We start from the raw sequence: 8,537 nt of genomic DNA, 5'->3' as shown, positions 1-8,537 counted from the left end.
TGGACAATGAAGGCTTGAAGCTGATGGAAAGCAGATCTGGGACCATCTCCAAATTCCTGCCACCTCCTTTACCTGGATCTTTTCTCAGAGCTTGGCCTTCTCTCTCAAGAGCTGTTTTACTTTCAGAACCAGTTTCATTTTCTCTTAATCCATTACTTTCTCCCTTCTCAGAGGCTTACCTACACTATTCTCTGATGAGTATCCAATTCCAAAGACTAGTGTCTGCTTAATAGAACTTATTCACTTGCTCCCCAGGTCTTTTCTGCTCCCCTTAACTCCTTCCTATATCCCTGCTATGTCTTTTCTTTCTAAATTTCTACTTTCCTGAAATCGGAGTGGCAAGTTCCACTTATGAAGTGGCACAGAAATACAAACTTGTATTCATCCCTGGGTCACTTCTGTGCAGGTATAGTGCAATGTTCTGACTTCAGAAACAATCTGCCTTTTTAGAGGCCAGATGTGATTCAGTCCTGTAATTCTTTAATTTTGCGTCTATTAGAGTTCACTTATGGTAGCAACGTGTACTGCTCCTTTCCTCCTCCTCCTCCTCTTCCTCCTTCTTCTTTTATTTTCTTTTTTTTTTGGCTGGGTACAGTGTACTTTATTGATGGTACATGACCAGGTAGGGCTCCCCAAGCCCTTCCCCTTCTTCAAGAAACTGTGTAGAAATCAGGAGATTCTCAGCATGTTGGGGGATGATGAGTTGGGGCAAGAATTCTCCAGCTTCTAAAGGTCTCTCTCTTCCTCTTGCTCTCACTGTGGCTGGTAGTCCAAGGGTCTCTTTTGCCTCAGAAGCCATGTGGACCATAAGGTCCACCACCCAGTTGCTGTAGCCAAATTCATGGTCATACCAGGAAATGAGCTAGACAAAGTGGTCATTGAGGGCAATGCAGCCCCAGTATCAAAAGTGGAAGAGTGGGCGTCACTGTTGAAGTCACATGAGACAATCTGGTCCTCAGTGTAGCCCAGGATGCCCTTGAGGTGTCCTTCTGATGCCTGCTTCACCACTTTCTTGATGTCCTCATATCTGGCAGGTCAGATCCAAGACTGACACGTTGGGGGCGGGGACAATGGGCCACTGAAGCCCATGCCAGTGAGCTTCCCATTCAGCTCAGGGATGAACTTGCCTATAGTCTTGGCAGTGCCAGTAGAAGCAGGGATGATGTTCTGGGCAGCTCCTGGGCCATCATGCCATCGTTTCCACAGTCTTCTGGGGAGTAGTCCACAGTCTTCTGGGTGGCAGTGATGGCATGGAATATGGTCATGAGTCCCGCCACAATGCTGAAATTCTCATGGATAACCTTGGCCAGAGGGGCCAAGCAGCTGGTGGTGCAGGAGGCATTGCTGACCATCTTGAGGGAGTTGTCATACTTTTCATGGTTCACACCCACTACAAACCTGGAGGCATCAGCAGAAGGGGCAGAGATGATGACCCTCTTGGGCCCACCCTTCAAGTGAGCCCAGCCTTCTCCATGGTGGTGAAGACCCCAGTGGACTCCAAGACGTTCTGAGCACCAACATCACCCCATTTGATATTGAGAGGATCTCTCTCCTGGAAGATGCAGATGGGTTTTCCACTGATGGCCAGTTTCCCATTTTCAGCCTTGACTATGACCTTATTACATAGGTATAGACATTTGTCAAGTCTCACCGAATTATTTAATATACTAATATATATTTAATATGCTAATTTCATTGTACATCAGTGTAAGTCAGTTTTAAATCAAAGGAAAAAAATTGTAAATAAATATTAAACCCTAGTTAATGGTATTGATGGTGAAGTTATTTAAGAAAATGTGTACTGATACCTGAAACATTTGAAATTCATTTAAAAATAAGATGATTTGATGTATGAATAAAGGAATAATTAATGGATAGATAAGTGATAAAGCAAAAATAAAATAATGATGATAGTTTTTAGGCGGTGGATATATGCTATATATGGATGTTAACTATAAAATTTTTTTAACTTTTCTTAATGTTATACGTTTTTATAATAAAATGTTGGAAAAAGTATAACCTGGTTTGAACAATATATCATATGTTTACCATATTTATAATGAAAAGAGACTTACAGTTAAATTTAAAATTCTTAGGAAAAGACTACAAGATAAATCATCTATAATAATGAGAGATTTTCTAAAGAATCCATAAAAGTGGAAATCATAGAAGAAAATATTGATAAATTTAATTTAATTTTTAAAATGCTTGGGGTACCTGGGTGGCTCAGTTGGTTGAGCAGCCAACTCCTTTTCAGCTCATGTCATGATCTCAGAATCCTGGGATTGAGCCTTGCGGTGGGCTCCCCACTCAGTAGGGAGTCTGCTTGAGGATTCTCTCTCTCTCTCCCTCTCCCTCTGCTCCTCCCCCCACTTGTATGTACACTCTTTCTCTCTCTTAAATAAGTAAATATTTTTAAAAATAAATAATACTTTGCTGAGAAAGTATCAATAAAGAAAGTAAAGCCTCAAGCTACAAAGAAGAAAATATTTAACTAATATAAAGATATTCAGAATTTGTAAGTAAATCAAATATCAATATGAANTTTTAAAATGCTTGGGGTACCTGGGTGGCTCAGTCGGTTGAGCAGCCAACTCCTTTTCAGCTCATGTCATGATCTCAGAATCCTGGGATTGAGCCTTGTGGTGGGCTCCCCACTCAGTAGGGAGTCTGCTTGAGGATTCTCTCTCTCCCTCTCCCTCTGCTCCTCCCCCCACTTGTATGTACACTCTTTCTCTCTCTTAAATAAGTAAATATTTTTAAAAATAAATAATACTTTGCTGAGAAAGTATCAATAAAGAAAGTAAAGCCTCAATCTACAAAGAAGAAAATATTTAACTAATATAAAGATATTCAGAATTTGTAAGTAAATCAAATATCAATATGAAGAAAATATCCCAAAAGAAAAATAGATAAAATATGATCAATTATTTAACAGAAGAGGGACTAGAGACTAAATCTATGAAAATATATTCAACCTCATTATAATGTAGATTAAAATCATAAAGTAAAACACCTTGTATGGGAGGGAAGGCAGTCTGAAGATTACAAACTTTTGTAAAGCAAATAAGCAAATGTGTTCNAGAAAATACCCCAAAAGAAAAATAGATAAAATATGATCAATTATTTAACAGAAGAGGGACTAGAGACTAAATCTATGAAAATATATTCAACCTCATTATAATGTAGATTAAAATCATAAAGTAAAACACCTTGTATGGGAGGGAAGGCAGTCTGAAGATTACAAACTTTTGTAAAGCAAATAAGCAAATGTGTTCTGACACACTGCTGGTGGCAATGTAAATTTATGCAAGCACTATGGAAGACAATTCGGTATCATCTTGTGACTCTGAATGTGCTTATTCCTTCAACCTGTAGTTCACTTCTAGGAATATAGAGGCACTCTTGAATATAGGAACCAGTAAATATATTTTAAGCAGCATTTTTATAATAGCAAAAACTGGGNCCAACCGCTGTGCCACCCAGGCGCCCCAAATGTGTTCTTACACACTGCTGGTGGCAATGTAAATTTATGCAAGCACTATGGAAGACAATTCGGTATCATCTTGTGACTCTGAATGTGCTTATTCCTTCAACCTGTAGTTCACTTCTAGGAATACAGAGGCACTCTTGAATATAGGAACCAGTAAATATATTTTAAGCAGCATTTTTATAATAGCAAAAACTGGGAGCATCTCAAATGTCCAGTGATGGGAAAAGGGACATATCAAATGTGGTTTATTCTAACAATAAAATATTTTTAAGTGGTAAAAAAAAGAGTTTTATGTAACAACTTGAATGAACTAGGAAATGGACAGTTCAATTTAAAAAAAAAAGTTGCAAAATACATACTCTCTTGTAACATTTTAATAAAGCTCAATTACAAGAACTAAGCAATGTATTTATATGTAAGTGGAGACATTTTAAAAGTTAAGAGAAAGAAACAGAGGTGGTGGTAAGGGAGAAGCACAAGGGAGTAACTTCAGCTGTTACTAGATTTTTACTTCTTAATTGAGTTTATTTTGCCAATGACTTTATCATCATGCTTTATAATATGCCCAGGTATCACATTTATTATTTTGTATGAATCAGAAATTACACAAATATGGCACAAACACTCCAGTGCTTATCTGAGTTTCTCTTTTTCTTAAATGGGATGTTGATTATTTTAGATCTTAACTAATTCAGAGGAATACTGATTTCAACAGGAGGTAGGTATGTCATTAAATCTGTTATCTAGAAATTCAGGTTTTGGAATCAAGGGCATTTGGGTTTGAATATTTNATAACAACTTGAATGCACTAGGAAATGGACAGTTCAATTTAAAAAAGAAGTTGCAAAATACATACTCTCTTGTAACATTTTAATAAAGCTCAATTACAAGAACTAAGCAATGTATTTATATGTAAGTGGAGACATTTTAAAAGTTAAGAGAAAGAAACAGAGGTGGTGGTAAGGGAGAAGCACAAGGGAGTAACTTCAGCTGTTACTAGATTTTTACTTCTTAATTGAGTTTATTTTGCCAATGACTTTATCATCATGCTTTATAATATGCCCAGGTATCACATTTATTATTTTGTATGAATCAGAAATTACACAAATATGGCACAAACACTCCAGTGCTTATCTGAGTTTCTCTTTTTCTTAAATGGGATGTTGATTATTTTAGATCTTAACTAATTCAGAGGAATACTGATTTCAACAGGAGGTAGGTATGTCATTAAATCTGTTATCTAGAAATTCAGGTTTTGGAATCAAGCGCATTTGGGTTTGAATATTTAAATTTAGATTTCCTAACTGTGGGACCAGAGCAAATTCCTTAAGATATTTGATCCTCATTTTTCTGATTTTGCCATTCTGATTGGCACCTACTAAGTAAGTAAATAAATATTCTAGGGATGATATCGCAAGCAGTGTAATTGCCACCTTGAATGACCACTAGATTGGGACTTTATACTACTAGTACAAATGAGAAGAGTGAGTTAAACTGAATGACTTTGAAAGACTCAATTTGTCATCTTTTCTAGGTATGCAAAATATAGAAGCAAAGCATTCTGACAACAATTTTAATTTTTTAACCCAGGTAGCAACATATCCTCAACTGTTATTCAGGTCAGTGTGTATCATCCTGAACCTGAAGTTCAGTGCTTCTTGACATTTCCTTTCCTGTTTGTATTATTGACCTAACTTCTTACAACAACTAAAGCATATACAAGAGCTAGGAGAAAAAGAAAATTAAGTGCTGTAATAAATCTGTGTTTGGCCACTAATTTTTTAAAAAACAGTCTTAAATCTTATAAATTAAATGCAATAGACAGCATTTACTCTCCAGATAAATATTTAAACAATTATCATCAAATACTGTGGCAATCGGAATTTTCCACTTGCTATTTACTTTATTATTTGTGTTTTATACCAACAATATACTTAATTGTAAGATTGTTTTTTATGGACCTTTATACTTGAAAATATTTAATATATTATGTCAATTGCATTATGTAATTAAAAAATAGATTTACTTTTTGTTCCTACTTCCTTTTTTAAACAAATTTAGTAAAGTATAAGGTGTAACCTGCATATTATAAAATTCACCCATTTTAAGTGGAAAAATCAATAAATTTTGAGTAAATTTTAAGACTTATGCTACCATCATTACAATACAGTTTTAAAATCTTTTTATCAAACCAAAGTATCCCTCATGACCTTTTGCTATCAATGCCCATTCCCATCCTCAGTACTGACAACCACTAATCTACTTTTCTTTGTAGATTTACTTCTTTTTGGACATTTCCAATAAATGGAATCATATAATCTGAAGTCTTTGTGCTTGGGTTCTTTCACTTAGCATAATGCCTTAAGGTTCATCCTTGTTGTAGCAACTACCAGTAGTTTCTTTCTTCCTCTTTATTGTTGAAGAGTATATCATTGTTCGAATACTTTGTATTTATTTTTTAAATTCCAGGTGATAAGTATTTGGATTGTTTCCAGTTTGGTAGGATTACGAATAATGCTACTACAAACACTTGCCTACAAGTTCTCGTTGGGATAGAAGTTTCATCCTTTAGGGATACCCAGGAGTAGAATTGCTGGGTCATGTGTTAAATTGAAGATTAATTATATAAGAAAGAGCCAAATGGTTTTCTAACATAACTGTTCCATTTTGCATTCCTACCATCAATGTAATGAATATTGAAAGAATCTGATTGACCTTCCTTTCATCCAGTTGATTCTCCTCCATCTCTTCAATCTTGTGAATAACAAAAAATAATAACAATAACATTCCTCCATTATCCCATTATTTTCTGTTACATTTGGAAACTATGAGACTTTACTTTTTACTTCAAATACAGATTTTAGGGGGCTATACTTCTGTTAACTCACTAGAATGTGCATTCCATGAAGACAGGTCACGTGTCTGTGTGATCATTGTTGCACTCTTTAGGCCAAAGGCTGGCACATGAGGCCCTCAAGAGAGTTATTGAACATATGTGAGAAAAACTCTTTTATTTAAGTGTATGATTCCTCTCTTTGTATCACCTCAGTATTACAGTTTCCCCGTAGGGTGTATTTCCTATGCACTCCTCAGTTAAATGCATACGTTTATGTAGTGAGAGATGAACTTAGCTATGGGTCACCAAAGTTCACAGTTTACATCCTTTGACAAAACATGTAAAATAGCATAGGTTGTTTCTTCCCTATCAATGTTCATTCTGATTATCCTCTTCCAGGAAAGTGTTGGTAAACTGTGTTTTATTCCTTACTTATAATAATATGCTTTTGAACGTATGCTTTTTTATTTAATAGCACATTTTCCCTATTTTACTGGACCATTATATCACATCACCTGTTTATAGTCAGTTCTAAATATATCCCTCCATGTTTGTGTATCACTAGGTATCTAAAAATGTCCTTGGCTATAGCAATCACTTTATTTAACAGGAAAAAATAAAAGGAAGCTTCATTCTAACCTTTACTTCAATAAAAGTTTTATGTACTAAACTTAAAAAAAAACTAATTCAGGTATTAATAAACAGAAATTTCTACCTGCACAGACTAACAATTAATTAAAAAATAAAAGGAAGCTTCATTCTAACCTTTACTTCAATAAAAGTTTTATGTACTAAACTTAAAAAAAAACTAATTCAGGTATTAATAAACAGAAATTTCTACCTGCACAGACTAACAATTAATTAATAGCATATGAATATTGCGAGGTTACAGAGTTAGATTTCTGCATCTTAGTGATTGTTTTTACTGTGCCTACACGACTCCTCAATATTATGGCAGCTTTACTGGAGAACAATTCAGAGACTTTTTCATGCCTCAGTGCTCCATAAGTATTAGGATAGGTTATAAAATGGCCCTTTGAAACTTTGAAGCATTACATTTTAAAATTCATCATGTTGTATAATATATTGAGAGGAATAAAGTTACCCATGAAGGGGAAATGTTAAATTAGGGAACAATATCACAAATTACCCATAAATTTGGATATGCTTTACTCAAGGTAAAATACATCTCTTGCTTTTGTCCACATTCCACAATATCCAAGACATGATTAAGAGTGGTGGATGTGTTCTCACCACATTCTGATCTTACCTGAATGAAAGTATATTTTGATGTCTTTTGTTATATAACAGTGGTTATAATTTAGGACTAAGTAAACATATTTTAAACCACACCAAAATATCAATAAAGTTTTAAAGCAGAACCTTTTCTTAATTGGCTAAATAAATTGTGGGCAAATGGAAATTCTACGTGTACTTATGGTAAACATATAGTGTGCCATATATACTATGCACATAAACATATGCAATACGTCTGAATCAGGGACACCTGGGAGCTCAGTCAGTTAAGTGTCTGCCTTTGGCTCACGTCATGATCCCGGGGTCCTGGGATTGAGTCCGGCATGGGCTCGCTCTTCGGTAGAGAGCTTGCTTCTCCCTCTGCCTCCTGCTCCCCCTACTTGTGTGCTCTCTCACTCTCTGATAAATAAACAAATAAAATCTTCAAAAAAAATTAATAATAAGTCTGAATCATACTGTGAACCCATTTAATAAATTAATCATTAAGTCTTGTTTTGTACTTATTAGAAACCAGGTATATTGGTGGGGGTGGGGGCTGATGTGTATCTGCTTCTTTGAGGAGGAGCCGTTTTATTTGAGGGAGAAAGGAAGCAATAGAGAAAAGGACCCACTTCAACGTCCATATCCACAGTCCTGTCCCAGAGGATGATTATTCATTCCTATTGTGTTTAACTTAGGTGTGAAAAATAACATTTTAATCAAATATGAGCAGAAGTGATATGTGACACTTCTTGTCAGAAATTTTAAGAAACAAAATCTGGGGGCACCTGGGTGGCGCGGTCATTAAGTGTCTGCCTTCGGCTCAGGGAGTGATCCCAGAGACCTGGGATCGAGTCCCACATCAGGCTCCTCCGCTGGGAGCCTGCTTCTTCCTCTCCCACTCCCCCTGCTTGTGTTCCCTCTCTCACTGCTGTATCTCTCTCTGTCAAATAAATAAATAAAATCTTTTTA

The 8,537-nt window shown here is 35.7% G+C and overlaps 1 pseudogene; it reads right to left on the bottom strand.

Annotated features, from left to right (window-relative positions):
* Window positions 1-601: 601 nt before the first annotated feature.
* On the bottom strand, window positions 602-6,238 carry LOC100467006 (annotated as a pseudogene).
* Between the last annotated feature and the right edge of the window lie 2,299 nt (window positions 6,239-8,537).

The sequence above is a fragment of the Ailuropoda melanoleuca genome, chromosome 20, assembly GCF_002007445.2.
Source record: "Ailuropoda melanoleuca isolate Jingjing chromosome 20, ASM200744v2, whole genome shotgun sequence".
NCBI lineage: Eukaryota > Metazoa > Chordata > Mammalia > Carnivora > Ursidae > Ailuropoda > Ailuropoda melanoleuca.
This window is presented reverse-complemented; position numbering and strand designations above follow the sequence as displayed.